Genomic DNA, 15,079 nt, shown 5'->3' with positions numbered 1-15,079 from the left:
AGTTGTGGTTAGTGCTGCACAGTCACCACTCAAAATGGATTTGAGGAGTGCAAAGGTGCCTCTGTCCTGGGGACGGGGGGCACAACACCACCACTAATACATTTATTGAGCCATTAATGGGGTGCTACCCAAGGACACCTGACAAATGCTGCTTAAATATTAACACTTTAGAATAGGTGTTTCCAAAGAATTCCAGAAAATCTAAGCCACCTCGTTTCAAACACCCACTTGTTTTCTTTCAGCTTTTAGAGCAAAACTAGTTTTCCACCCGTCTGAAATTTTATAAAAATGACTTTTGATCAGAAGAGGTTGGCAAAAGTCTAGGTGACCTTTTCTGAATGCATTCCAGCAAACCATCACATTAATTTTTCTCCAGCTGTGAAACATTGTAATATTAAGTAATGCATTCTCACACATTGTGATGGTTGAATTTTTTGCCTTGTCTTTGAAGCTTCTTATTTTCTTCACTAACAGTCCAAGAGATGAAATTTCTTTAAAGAAAACTATTTCCATTAATACAGTATCACTTGGTCAGACAGAAACCTAGCCCTGCAAAGCTAGCCTTAACAAGCACCATTTGTATGAATAATCTGTACTCTCTTATTAACAGATCACAACAATAAATTTATCCAGTGACTATTGCTCTAGTGTGCATTTACAAGGTATATAGAAAGAGAACCCCAATTTGACTTATTACATGAACATATTTTCCTGATGTGGACCTCCAAATATTAATGTTATTGCCATTACAGCCAGCACTTCAATAGAGATGTTCAAAAGAGATGTTTGAAGAAGCACCTCAGTGGTCAGCACTGGATTTTCAGGCTGTTTTTATCAAACTAATAATTAGCCTAGTGGTTCTTTCTAACTTAGTTACAACTTTTTGGAAAAATAAGTAGTTGATACAAGAAGTGGAAGTTGAATGGGATATGCTCAGACTTTTCTGATGTAAAATTGAAAAACTGCAATAAATGTGTTTTTAAATGTCTTCTCAGAGAAAATACCTCTACTTTAAAACAGCTGCTCTCAAAATGATTTATAACTTTCATCTTGAATGATACCAAGATCTTTAAAAGATTTGAAACTTGGTGAATCATAGCTATTCCATGAGGTGATGCAGCATGATACTGCTTGAAGATGCACCCAGACCTTCTGTGGTTTGCATTACTTGGAGACAGACTGCCATGGTGGAACAAGAGTTTGGGAAGGACAGTAATTGTTTTGCTTCAGCAGAGAGAAATGCTAGGATTGTGAAGGTATGCTTTGAAATGAGTAAAGGCTCATTTCAACTTTCAACTTCTTCCAACTCCTTGCAAAAGCATGGCAACACATCTTTGCATCTCTCATGCCTTGGAACTGTATCTTGCATTCCAGTAAAGGCCAGCATGCTTTACACAAGCTATTCACAGTAGAGATTACCAAGAAGTTATTCATCACAAATTATGTTGACCAAATTGGTCAACAAAAACTATTTCAGAGAAAAATGTCAGTTCTGGAAAAAAATCATCTTCTTGGTTTCTCACATAAAGCTTCTTGACTGCTAAAGCAGCAGTTGTTTGATGATTTTCCAAGATCTCATCCAAGACACAAGAAAACAGCAGAACAGGAACTTTATCATGTGTTTCCCTCATGAGTACTTTAGTCCAACAAGCCATTCTTTCCCTGGAGAGCATAAGGGATGTTGCTTTCTCCTTTGCCAACATGAGAAGTATCACCACTGCAAGTGAACAGAGAAGTATCAATGGAATGAAAAACATTATTTTTATCCAGCCATAACATATTTAAATAGTCAATCAGTTTAATTACAGATATGCCTCAAATACAATCAGTTTCTTGTGTAAGGTTAAAGCAAAGACCTTGGAATACCTAACACATGCCTCAGGTTTCAAGAAAGTTTCAGACTGAGGAAATTTATATCTGACTCCTAGTTATTTCACACCTTGAGAATGAGACCTGGGTCTGTGACTGGTGTGAACCAAAGGAGACCTGGAAACAAAAGAATGAGACCCTGATACACTGAAGAAGAGAAATCCCTCTTTTTATGATCTCTGTCATTTAGGCCTCATTTTAATAGGCTCTTCTTAGGCCTTTAAGTTGTTGGCTGAACTTCAGTCTAACCCATGAATGAGGCAGAAATTGAGCCCTGAAAGTATTGACTCCACTAACTAGGAATCCTCACATTAATACTGCACTAATTTTGTCCTCCATTATGACAGCTGTAAAATAATTTGCCCCCACTCAGCATTGTACCGTTTTGGGAAACAAGGCTGGGTGATCAAAATGGGAATTTGAACAGGGCTTGAGCTGAGGTTTACCATAATAGTGAGAATTAGAAGACAGTACATGTTCCATAAGAGAAAATACCTCTCTTCATACATCTAGCATATCAACACATACCTCAGCAGACCTATGGATTCACATCAAGACTCACACCATATGTTTGTTTAGAAAGACAGGCAGAATGCCTTTTTCTTTTTTTTAATTCACCCTTTTACTGGCAAAAATAGTGTAAAGTGTTTCTTTACAGAGATTCTGTATTGCAGAGAGACTGTGATAGTCTCACTGCTGAAAACCCCAGCACAGCAGATTAAAAGGAAAGCTGTGCAGAGGCAGCAATGTGTTGTACCACCCAGGGAGAGCTTGGGTACACATCAAATGAGCCCGACCTTCAGCGTGTGGGTGTGCTGAGATTTTAAAGAGGTTCCCAGTTGAGGAGAAAGAAGAGTCTTCCTTTAAGCTAAGCACCACATTCCACATGCGTTAAGCAAGATGAATTTCTGGATTTCAGGGAGCCTGCCTAAGATGCAGTTAAGGTATTCCAACAGATAAAATCCTCTCTGCAGGCTGCATTAAAACACAGTTAGCTGAGAGACTGACCTCTGCTCTGCCCATTGCTCTTGATATCGGTAGAATGCAGGAGAGCAGGGAGACTGCAAGGTGGAAAGAAAAAGTAGTGCAGGACAACAGGCACTGCTTGTTCACAGTGTGGCTGGCACAACAGTGCTGAAAGTAATTTATCATATAGAATCATAGAATATCAACCTATTTTGGCAAAAGCATTGTCTAGGCAAGACAGCCCAGCACCCTTTCCAGCTGAATCTTAAAAGTGGCCAATACTGGGGAATGCACCACTTTCCTGTGAAAGTAATTCCAAGGGCTGCTTGTTCTCATTGTGAAAAAAAATCCCCCTTTTGTCCAGAATCTTACTGAAAATAATTTGTACCCCTTGTGTTTTCCATGTAACTTCTTGCAAATGGGAATATCCACTTTCTTTGTAGCCACACTTGAAATACTAGAACATGGTGATGAGGTTTTCCTAAGCCTCTTTTCCCAAGGCTGAACAAATCCATTTCTCTCTCAGCCTTTCCTTACACATCAGCCTGCCCAGGCCTTTGATCATCTTTGTGGCCTTTCTCTGGGCCCTCCCCAGCCTGTCCACAGCTTCTTGCATTGTGGGGACCAAAACTGAACCCAGTATTCCAGGTGCAGCCTGACAAGCAATGATTAGAGAGGGACAATGACTTCTCCATCCCTGCTGGCGATGCCCTTGTTGACGCAGCACAGCATCCTGCTGGCTTTCTTTGCTGCAGCAGCGGCACACGGCTCACTCAGACTGAGCTGTTTGTGCACCAGGACCAACACCAAGTCCCCTTCCACAGAGCTGCTCCCCAGGTCTCATTCATTTATTAGCCTCACGTGTAAATCATGATGCTCTGAGAAGTTCGAATTTTTAGCATTCAGACAGAGCCATGCCCACTTTCCTCCATGGCCTCCAGAGAACCCCCATATCCACCCACTGTGCAGCAGTTTGGACACAGTTTGTCTGCCTGCATAACTGAATGCACAGGCAGGGAAGGAAGGATGGATACTTGAATACTCTCAGACCTGGCTTGCTGCCCCGTGACAATATGTCACTCTGCCAGCTCAGACACCACACTACAGCAAGGCTGAGAAAAACACCCAGTGTTCATCCTCCCAGACCAAAGGGGAAATCAGCCCTATGCTGCTGGGGAGAAATTTGGCAAAGCATGGACCTCAGCCTACTCATTTATACACTTGTAGCTGCAATGGCTTTACTGCATTATGTCACAGTAAGAGAGTAGGAACATTATTGACCTTAGAGCTGAGTCAGGAAGATGCCTGATGGAAATCTTCCCTTATCTCAAGACTGGGTCAAAGATAAGAAGTGGAAGTGCTTTCAAAGCTTCACTGGCATACAAGTAGGGATGTAACAAGCCTATACATATGTCAAAATTATCAACTTTTTCTTTGTAAAACTAAACCAAATACCTTCTGATGGCAAAGTAAAGGTTAACTACTTCAGGAAGTTTTGCCAGATGAGACTGATGTTTCAGGGTAGCACAGAGTGTACTTGTGTGACTTTAAAATAAAGCTGTTGCTCTAAGATAACAGTCTCAGGGTAATTTCCTATAAGTATATATATGATCCCCTAAGCAACATTTTCCAGTTCTAATTTGTGATTAAACCAGTGCATCTGATCCAAAATAGCAGAGATAAAATATTTGTGGACAAAACTTATCTGACACCTTAATGTTGCACTTGATAGACATTACAGGTCTGTTCAATGTCAGACTTTTTGCACTAATATGCCTTTGATCTAATTTTATCACACAGAATGTGATCTGCCAGCAGACCCTCACTTACCTGTGCCAGTACATACACAACTTCTGGCCTTTTCTTTATCTCAAAGGCTAGAGACAGCAGCTGGTTTATTGGCAGGAAGATGTAGTTTGTCACAGGCAATGTTCAGGTGTGAATCACAATAATGCTGAGCAACTTTATCATTCAGGCTTCTTCCCAGTCCCCATGGGGATGGCATGTTGATGGGGTCTTGAAAATACAGAAGAGGGGAAAATCCCACTCCCCACTCCTGTAGCAACTCTACCAACTCTTCCATTTCTCTGAGGGATTTTCCCCTCCAACCCATGACTCTGGTGCTTCTATCTCCATATGCATGGAAGTTCCTCCCCACCCACCTCAGAGATGAGTGCTGTGCTAGCAAAAGGCTGCACAGGGTTTTCTGGAACCACAAGCTGAGCATGGGTCAGCACCTGAAAATATCACGTCCTCTACCTGCTGCTCCACCAGGTGACTGACATCAGGACACACTACTGTGTCACAGGTTTTGCAAGCATGTGCAGAAAAATTGCCCATAGAGGAAAACCCTGAGCTTGGAGCACATGAAAAGATTGTACTTTTAGATGCTAATAACAATGTACTAAAATCCTCTGAACTGAGGCACCTTGATGAAGAGTAAATCATTGTATTTTAACAGCCATAAAAAAAGAAAAGCTATGAAAAACCTTAGTCTAAGTAGTTTTTAAGAGATGTAAAAATACAACACAGAAAAACCCCCAACACAATTCAAAATTACCTTTGTTCCTTTATATCTTCATTAAATACTTATTTGGAAACTTCCAGAAGTTTAGACTGTAATATGAATTTAAGCACCACTTAATGACTTGGATCCAGCTGAATATATCTTCATTAGGCAAATATGTCTTATTTTTGTTCTGATTAAGCAACAGTCATTGTTCTTTGCCACTGTTATTGGAAACAATACCTAGAATGGTCCCCAGTAAAGCAGTCATCCCAGCTAAACATATTCCCCTCAGAATTAACCCAGAAAATTCAGACAGGGCCCCTTCTCTGATGTCCACTAAGTGTTTCATCTGATTCTGTGATTGTTTATAAAAAATACTGCCAGCCATAACATCTCACACCCAAATTAATGGCCACAGACAAAGCAAAAGGAACTTCTTGAAACCTTTTATATTGTTCTCAGTAAAGACAATAGTGTAGATCTTGTTCTCAGTAAAGACCATGGTGTAGATCTTCATAAGGAAGAGTTAATCCTCGCAAGTCCTATTAAAACCAGTAGGCAAATCCCTAGGAGAAATTTGAAAATTTCAGCCCTGGTTTCTTTTCTTGGTGCTCTCACACAGGACAAGCCACAGACCATGAGGGAAAGTTCACTGTCACAGACAGGCGTTCTCACCAGTCAGGAGAACACTGTTACTTGGCACAATGAGATTACTCAACATGCAAATTAAATATGGGTAATATGCCATGGGATGAAGGCCCTGTAATAAACTGTCCAAGGAAGGAAATGCATCCCGCTGTGTTTCCAGAGTACCATGTAATTTACAGTCACTGCTGTGAGTTCTGCATGAGTATATTAATGACTACATTTCTCAGCCAGAAATATTAAAATCATTATTACCATCTGAAGCTGTAGACTCCAGGCTGGAAAGAAAGGGGGCTCACTGAAAAGGACATTATTTTCTAGCTCGGAAAAAGAAATTATGATCTTAATCCAGAATCTGCTTTACTAGCATACCCTAAAAATAAAAACAGAAATAGCTGCTTAAGTAAAGCATAGCTAAACATGAAATGAGTCCTAGGACTACATTTTTTGTTTCTGTTCAGTAAGGTAGCTCTTTCAAATTCCCACTTTCTTCTGGGAACCTTGGGCTACTTCATCAACTGTACAAGGGGAGTTTGTGTTTCTGTTCAGACATTTCTCTCAGTAAGCAGAATATTACCTCACAATTCAGACTATCTTTACATGATCAGCTAGTGTGATAATGGCAATGAATTTGAGAGTGTTTTCAACAATAAAGTTCTGTGCCTCTACAGTGTCACTGTTGTGAAAGGTGACAAAAAGATGTGCCTTCTGTGTGTCATGCAGCAAGTCCATGCTGCTGATTAACTTGGCCACACACTCCAGTGAAGTGAAGAAGGATAATTTACTTTAACATCTTAATTTCAGCTATGACCACACAGTCATCTTTTTAATTTCAGCTGTGACCACACAGTCATAAAATGTGAGAGCTAATCAGCCTGGCACAGCAGCAGACCTCCGCTCTGAAAAAACTTTTGCTATCTTGTTAAGTCAGCCACCAACTATACCATCAGAATTCAACATTCCCAACTACTTTAAAAAGAAAGGTGTTTTAATGAGGTCTCTGTATTTTATTATGGATGCCAACATACTCATGTGGTGACTTGGGAATCCAATAGGAAAAGGGAATTTTTAAGGTGATACAAACAAACAAGAAGAAACAAACAAACTAAACAGAAATAAATGTTGCAAGTAAGAACTGAAACAGGGAAGTTTCATGAACATTTTCAACTGATATATCTACAAAAATACACATCAGCCATATAAAATTGAAATGTGGGGATCATGACAGTCCCAAAGATGTTTTATATTGATGTGACAATTTCTGTATTCTATATATACCAGAAATGGACCAGACTGAGCCAAAAAAATGTGGATGTCTCCTATGACAAGATGTAACAACTAGTCAGAGAATTCTGACCCCAGAGTAATCAGACATGAAAACAGGTATTTCTAGGAAAAGCTAGAAATACAGAGTGAGCCTGGGGTCTTGTTTGACCAAGGTGATAAGCTTTTCTTCTGAGGAAGAAACTGGTGGAAGCAGATGGCTGAGCAAAGCTCAGTGAACTGCCAAGGGCATGCATGACCGACAGTTTGTGCAGTGTGATGCAACATGTTTTACCCAAACTGCGATAGTCAAAACTGTCTCGCATGATGATGATACTGGGATTTCCAGAATTGCAAGAAGCCACAACTAACAACAGAAGACACATATCTGGACATCTGAAATCTTCAATGGAAGAATGGGTCACTGTGACAGGCTGACACCATCTTTGCAAGAGGCACCCAAGCCACAAGGGTAACTGGGAAAAGTTGAAGGGTTCATGTACACAGGCTGGCACAGATTCAAACTGTTCACTGTCCATGCTCCATGTTGGCTGGATTTGGAGCAGTGGGGAATTTCCATAAATGCCAGAGTGTGGGTAGAGAAAGTGAGGCTGTCAGGCCTAATTTATATAGGTGTGCCCTCAGACACTCTGCTTCATTCAACATTTTACTCTCTGACTGCAAAAAGTGCATTAGAAAAACAGAGACTGCTGTGGTCATCTGTCCTTTAACTAAATATATGTTCATAAATCATTCAGCACTTGGAGATAGTTGGTTCCTGATTCTTACGCATGTCAAAACCCATTGTAGCACTCTTGCAAGGGCAAAGGAACTTTTCTGTTGTTGATGGCACAAAAAGGGCATAAAAATGGTGTGAGTACCAATAAGAACTGAGTCTACATCTTTTTAAGGTCAGACTTGGTTCCCAACCTGTGGTATAGCAGTTAAAATATAAGAAAACCAGTTTATAATAGGTGATGGTGGCTGTTCACACCATGCACTCAGAAGCTTGGGTAAAGCATCCCCAGGAAGAAGTATGGGGCATGTATTGTGAGTTTGTCACTTCCAGGAGCAGGGACACATCCAGGCAAAACTCTGAGCTGTGCTCTGCTGTGGTGCTGCACATGTGCAGAACACATACACTGGGCTTCTATGTGGTCTGTAGACTTGTTGAAAGTATTTTGGTTTGGTTTGTTGCTGCAATTGCTTTTGCTCAGCTTTTGCTCCAATCAGGAATCCTTGAGAGAAGTCTGAAGTGCTCAAATTCTTGAGGAGGGGGTGGGGACCAGAATGAAAGCCACAGATGAAGAACCTGAAGGTAGGGTTCCATTAGACAAGCAGTACATCCAAGCATTAGTCTAAAAAGCTAACAGCCCAGACTGAGGGAGGGCAGAGGAGGAGGTTGGCTTTTTTTTTTTTTTTTCTCTGAACTAAATAACAGAGTAGAACTCCTCAGTGACTTGCAGAAAGCCCATCTGCTTCAATGGTAAAATCGAGACTCCCACCAATGATAGTGGCTGAGGGCAGGAACAGGACATAATGAGCAAGAAATGAGAAAGTCTTTGAGAATTTTTACCTCAAGCTGGCAGCATTTTGTATTGCTGTTTTGAGGAGTCCTTTGTTGTTCTCATATGGCATAAGGTACTGAAAGCCAAATATGTTTAAAAGGACTAAAATTCAGAAGAGCTCTACAGCTAAAGTTTATCATTCTTAATGTTCCTCTTTAAAGTGTCCCTGCAGTGCAGAAGGTGACTTTGTAAACATAGAGTTTTTTGTGCAGCATTCATTTTCCCTTTCACTTTCATGTCAGCTTCACTGCATTTTACACAGCTACACTTCGAGGTAACCCTCAGCATGGCTAAACCAGTGTGGCTTAAAAAATCCAACCTGGAATTACTTTTTTTTTTTCTCTCAGAAGTATTTTTTACCTTCTTTAGAGACAATTTCAATGGCCCAAGATAATTCCTAAATCTATATCTGGCAATTCAACGTATTTATGTAGAAAAGAGCAAAGATACACTGCAAACAGTCAGCCAAGCAGAGCAGAAGGCTAAAGAAACACGTCTGGAATAAATGCTTCAGGAAGAAGTCTCCCCTGGTAATGACATTAACCTGAACAGCCAAAGGGATATTTTGCCTAAGCCTCAGGCTGTGAAATTTAATTTAGCTTTCACTCACCACTCTCATCACCTGTTTTCAAAGTCATGTGTTTGAAGTTAGTTACTTAACTCCACATCTGGGCTCACAAATAACTGGGATGAATTACAGAAGCACTTAACCCTGCCACATTTACAAAAGAACCATAGGGTTAGATACAATAAAAGCTGTAATGATAGAATCTTTGCTGAAATATTCAAAAGTGAGTTGAGGTACTTAATGACCACCTTTATTTTCTGCAAGTGCAGAGCATTTGCCTTAAGTAAAGCAGGCTCTTCAGAAAGCATAAGCTGAGCAATTGATATCACAGATGGTTTTTAACGTGTTGGTCCATAGCCTGAAAAATGCAGTTCATATTTTTAAAGCATGGTCACATCTAATGAACTTGTTTAAATATTAGGCAGAACGGCAAACATGAGTTGGAAGTCACAGAAGAGAATATGACAGGATGCAGACACAGGAGTCCATGATGGGAACGTATTAAAAGCAAACTCATATGTTTTAGGACAAAAGTTAGTATTGCTCCAAACCAAAGTTTTCATTTAGCCCATTAAAAAGATGCACAATGCTACAAACTTCACAGGTAGATCTAAAGCTGTGAGAAGGGCTGAACTTGCATCAGATTTTGGGGGTAAGAGAATTTAATTTTTAGTCCTGGTCTCTCACAAACAAATACATGCACAATAAATATATATGCACTGTTATATATTCACTTTTCACACCTTTGCCTTAAAGTAGGAGGATGCTTTAAAAAACGCATTAAGCTTGACAGCTGGAAAAAAAAATAATAATAAGGCTGATCTAACATTTTAGAGTACAGAAGATTTTATTTCAACTTAAGAGAGATATTGAACTTCCACCATGGAAGATCAAGAGTGCCAAGAAATGAAAAAGCTGGTAGACAAAAGCAGAGTGTGTTTGAAATGTTGCTAGAGTACTAAAATGTTAACTATAGTCTGCCCACATGCAAGACTCAAATCTAGGAGTATGAGTTGTGTTGCAAGAATAGCACACTTTGTTTCAAGCAGGGCTTGTTGTTACTGCCCTGTATGTGGACTGGTAAATTAGTCACACTCTTCCAGTAGAAAGAGTTTGACAAAAAAAAGAAAGTTTCCTGCAAAACTGAGTTTTTTTGTCTTGTCACTTATGAAATAAGAAGCTTGCTCTCTCACCACTGTGGACTATGCCAGCCACATCACTCATGCTTCCATGGAGTTTTACCCTCCAGGTCGCAGTGGTTTTTTACTCTATAGTGGGGCAATGCAGCCAGGTTTTGCTGATGCACAGTTAAGGCCAGAACACAGAAATGTGCTGTGGCAGCACATCACAAAAGAATTACTCATTCCCTGGGTTAAGTATCAAAAGGTCTTTATCTCAGGAGTTAGGTCTACTAGGACCAAACACTGGCAAGCAGGTTATTGCCTTATTCCCCCACAAAGCAGAGAATTTGTTTAGTAGATTTGTCTCATCCCTCATCTGCTTGTCACAAAAGCAGAGCACAAGCTAGTACCCTTCAAATCTTCCAATGTTCAGACTAGAGATAAGAGGATCAGAAGCATGGCATTCCAAATTCAGAGAAACAGAGCCTGAAAATGCATGCACACAGCCTTTACCTTAGGTGCACTCCTTTCCAAAGCAAAATTTTCAATACTGCAGACACCAAACTCAAAACACACTTTGAAAACAATTCTAAATAGAAACATTACATCACTGTAGCTATTCCTGTGCTGTGAGATGCAAAAAAAAGAAATTATTCAGAAATATCACTATCAAATCTATTCATTAAAATGCCCTTTTCTTACCTCACCATGTTGTCCCACTTGGAACGCATAAAAACAGTGAGGTTGACAGGATTAGGACACTGCTTTGGAACATGACTATTCTGTTTGAGAAAACACCATGCAGTGTTCCCTTTACCTCATGCACAGTTTCTTGGCATATGTCCTAAGTACAAGTCAGCTGCTCTTCACATTAGTATAGAGCAGGGGCAGAAGCACTGAAATGAAGCCATCCCATTTTCAAATTTCTGATCCATACAAGACTATCAAGACACAGGCTTTATATTGCTACTGAGGCCTGCTGATTTCATGTGCTACTGCAGCTGCATATAACCCACAGGTGTTCTGAAACCATCAGCCCATGTAAAGGAGGTGAGTTGCTCCTGTTTGTGTTCAGTTTCAGCACCAAAAGAAATCATGGGTAGATGCTAAAGGTATTCCACTGGATTTCTCAGAAGGGTATCCAAAACAGCGTAAGTGACCAAGTCCACTAGTGAGCTTTCAGGATTTCCATCAGACTTGGGGTAGGTGGTATTATGACTAGATACTGAAATTCCATGGATAACAGCAAATTGCCACGATGTGAAAACAAAATTCTCTTCAGTCATTTAATCACAGCCTGACAGGGCCAGAAGAAGCATGGCTGACTCCTGGGAATGGCCAAAGCTCAGAAACTTCGCTCCTGTTACCAGAGGTGATGGCTGTGAGTGTGCTTTGCAGGAGCAGCATAGAGGGATGGAGTCAGCATTCCCTAAGCTACTGATTGACTCCTCAGTACCAGTCTGGCTGGAGTCTGAATGGGTGAAGAAGCCATACCATTCACCAGAGAACTGTGTCCAATTGCAAAATTAGGTCTTATGTGCTTATGACTAGCAATGTAGACATTTTCTCTAGAAAGCACCTTCTGGTGGTGGGCAGACACCTTGCTGAAGACTGCATGGACTGATTTAAAATAATGTATGGGTTCCTTCCAGTGTCACTGTGATGCCTGGTCCCACAATTTTAACAGGTCTTCAAGACACGACTTCTCTGCACGTCTGTAACACGCACACTCCAGTTCCACATATCTGTTTTCTTTCAGCTGCCATCAAACAGCCCTTCTCCACACCTCCAAAAAAATAAAAATAACAAAGCCAACCCCACTTATCTTAAATGGCAACTTCATGCAAGGTTTCAACCCAAGGTTATTTTTTCCTACCAGTTGTTTCTTTGAGAACAGATGGCGTTTGCAATGGTTGAGGATATATCCTATTTTTAAGTGTCATATGTTTTTACTCTTCTGCAGTGGACTCAGCAATCAGAGGAAAATGCCACAAGAGATGGGCTTTTTACATGATATACAAACCACACTGTCTCATGCCACTCAGGAAATTATCTCCTATTGCAAGTGCCCAGCAGCCAGGGTGCCTGTATCCACCCTTCTGGTGCAATGTTTCCTGCCAGTAATGGATAAGGAACAACCTGCATCCGGCAGTGCCAACTCAGCAGAGCACCCAAACATTAACACAACAAAACTGGCACTGAGAAAGTTTGAAGTTACACATCATGCCATGATCTAGTACATGGTGTCCCAGGGAACAGTCCCATCTTCCACCACAAAATTCAGTATAATGAGAATACCTCATTCATTGCTTGATTTTCTTTTTGGTATTTTCTTCTGTACACATCCTATTTTGACAGGGTAGCAGCTCCCCCAGAACAGGAGAAGCAATGAAAAAATGGAGTAAAGATCTGTCATGTTATTTAGGTTTGTTGTTTCTTTTACTGCAATTTAGTAGGATAAAGTCAGCCTGACTTTGCAAGTAACTGCAAGATCAGACTCCCTCTGTTTTTCTCCATCTGCACAAGAACCCACTCTTATAATGGAAAGCCACCTAAAAAATGTCTGATCTTAAGCTTTTAAAACCTGCCAGAGAGATTAGACCATGTTTTGGACTCTGCTAACATGGCTAAACAGCTTCTGGGTCAAACCTGGCTTCTCATTGATTTGCAGAGGCCTGGGTGTACCTGAAGTTAGTGTTTCAAAGTAGTCACACAAACAGGTGGAAAAATGCTGTTGTGAATGCTTAAAAGGCATTTTAAGGATTTAAGCATAATCACAGTGACTCATGCACCAAGGAAACACAAAAGCTGACATCTATAAACCTCTGCCAAAGGCATCTGGGATGCCTCCACTTTGGTTCATGCTCCTGAATAATTTCCATTTTGTTTCTCTGTCAGGCTGAGCACTGAAGCAGCAGCAGCTCAAAGGCAGCGCTGCCTAGGGCAGCTCTGGCTGCCTCCCTCTCTCACTGCCACCCCCTCGAGGCTCAGCAAGCTCTGCAAGGAACTTGGAGGCAAAGGCTGGCATCAGCAGCCTGAGGAAATGATGGTCGATGGCACTGGGATGGATCCCCCACAAAAAGACTGAAATTCAGGAGAAATGAAATAAAAATCAATCTGGAATCAAACTTCCCATGTGAATTCAAGCAGAAGGAGAATGAGGAAGGGGAACTTTCCATGCATATGATTCACACCAAGTCAGCAGGACTCAGGGGTAGCGAGTCTCTTACTGTTTTACACTAGTTCCAGGTATTCAACTAGAAAACTGGAGACCAGGATTCTCCTTTCTGATGAGACAGGAGCAGGATTTGATCTTAAGAGAATTTCTCACCCACCAAATTATTTTGAAGTAAGAAGCTAGAGGACTTTTGAGTCTCTTCTGGTTCCTCTTCTTCTAACAAATTGTGGGTGTCTGTTCCTTGGCTGCTGTGGTACCAAGTTATTCTCACTCTTTGGCCTCATGAACATGCACTGTTTGCCAAAACCCCAAGTTGATCTTCTGCTCTGCTTTCCTGTCACATGGAACAATGTGAGATTTTTAGATGCCTACCACATTTGGAAAAACAGAATGGAAACACTTCTGAGAAATTTACTGTTTGCTTACTTCTGCATAGTTATAAATCAACAACTTCTTGTAACAGAGAAGTCTCAGAAGGAAACAAAATAAGATGTATTCCTAGAAAAATGAAGCTGTTTTGCCATAAATACCATAAGCAAAAATAATAAAACCTCTTGGGTACCCTTCCAGCCAACTTACACAGTCCACTCCCTTAATGCCAAAGTTTAATGTCTCTGCCATTAGGCTAGGTCCTCAGAGTATGTCAAAATAAGTTTGAGTGAGCATATTTGAGACTTTCTAGTAGGAAAAATGTCCTTCTGGTCTCACATACACTTATTTTCTTGCCATTTTACTATAGCACTTCCTACAGCCAGTCTTGCTATATTCTGATCTCCATGCTAGTGCTATTTTGTAGCACATTGCTTCGGACATATGAGTCTACTTGTCAAAGAAGGTGCTCAATAAAGTCAGTCTTAAGAAATCACATAAACAGAGAGAGCAAAATCTGAAAAAAACCTCTCATTTCAGGCAAGCTGCAGAAGCTAGTTCCCTTCCTTTTGAAAGGCCAAGAGCATGGTCCATAATCCTCAATTCAAAGAAATAAAGTGTTGTCAATTCTATCCCCAAAAAGGTCAGGAGATGCCTGTGAAAGCCCTGATTTTTTCCCATGGGCTGTGTGCTCCAGGATCCAATGTTCAGTTACACAATGTTTTCCCACAGTTTCCTGCTTCCTTCAGTGTATAGGATGAATTCAGCTTTGGACACAAAGGGGGCATGTTAAAGCAGGCTCTGGTCTGATAGGGCTTACAATCACAGAAGTTGGGAGATGTGTGATGCTTGCCTTTGACAATAAACCTAGAGATAAGGCACCTATCCAAATAAAAGGTGTCATGGACTGCTTTCCTGCATACTCACACAGATCTGGAAGCTTCATAGGATAAAGCAAGAGGTCCTTTTGCTGCTCTAAATCCCTTCCTGTTAGGTCATTAGAAGAGTGTGGCAGCAGAAAGG

General features: G+C 40.8%; 1 long non-coding RNA gene across 1 annotated transcript in view; it reads right to left on the bottom strand.

Moving 5' to 3' along the window:
- The window catches only part of LOC116183307 (uncharacterized), a 39,852-nt gene extending 28,512 nt beyond the window's left edge, over positions 1 to 11,340 (bottom strand). Inside the window, exon 1 of the long non-coding RNA XR_013342045.1 lies at positions 11,212 to 11,340. This is a non-coding gene — a long non-coding RNA (uncharacterized LOC116183307). The remainder of the gene's footprint in view (positions 1 to 11,211) is intronic.
- Between the last annotated feature and the right edge of the window lie 3,739 nt (positions 11,341 to 15,079).

Source organism: Lonchura striata, chromosome 1 (assembly GCF_046129695.1).
Source record: "Lonchura striata isolate bLonStr1 chromosome 1, bLonStr1.mat, whole genome shotgun sequence".
NCBI classification, from domain to species: Eukaryota; Metazoa; Chordata; class Aves; order Passeriformes; family Estrildidae; genus Lonchura; species Lonchura striata.
The sequence above is the reverse complement of the archived record's forward strand: the minus strand, read 5'-3'. Positions and strand labels throughout refer to the sequence as shown.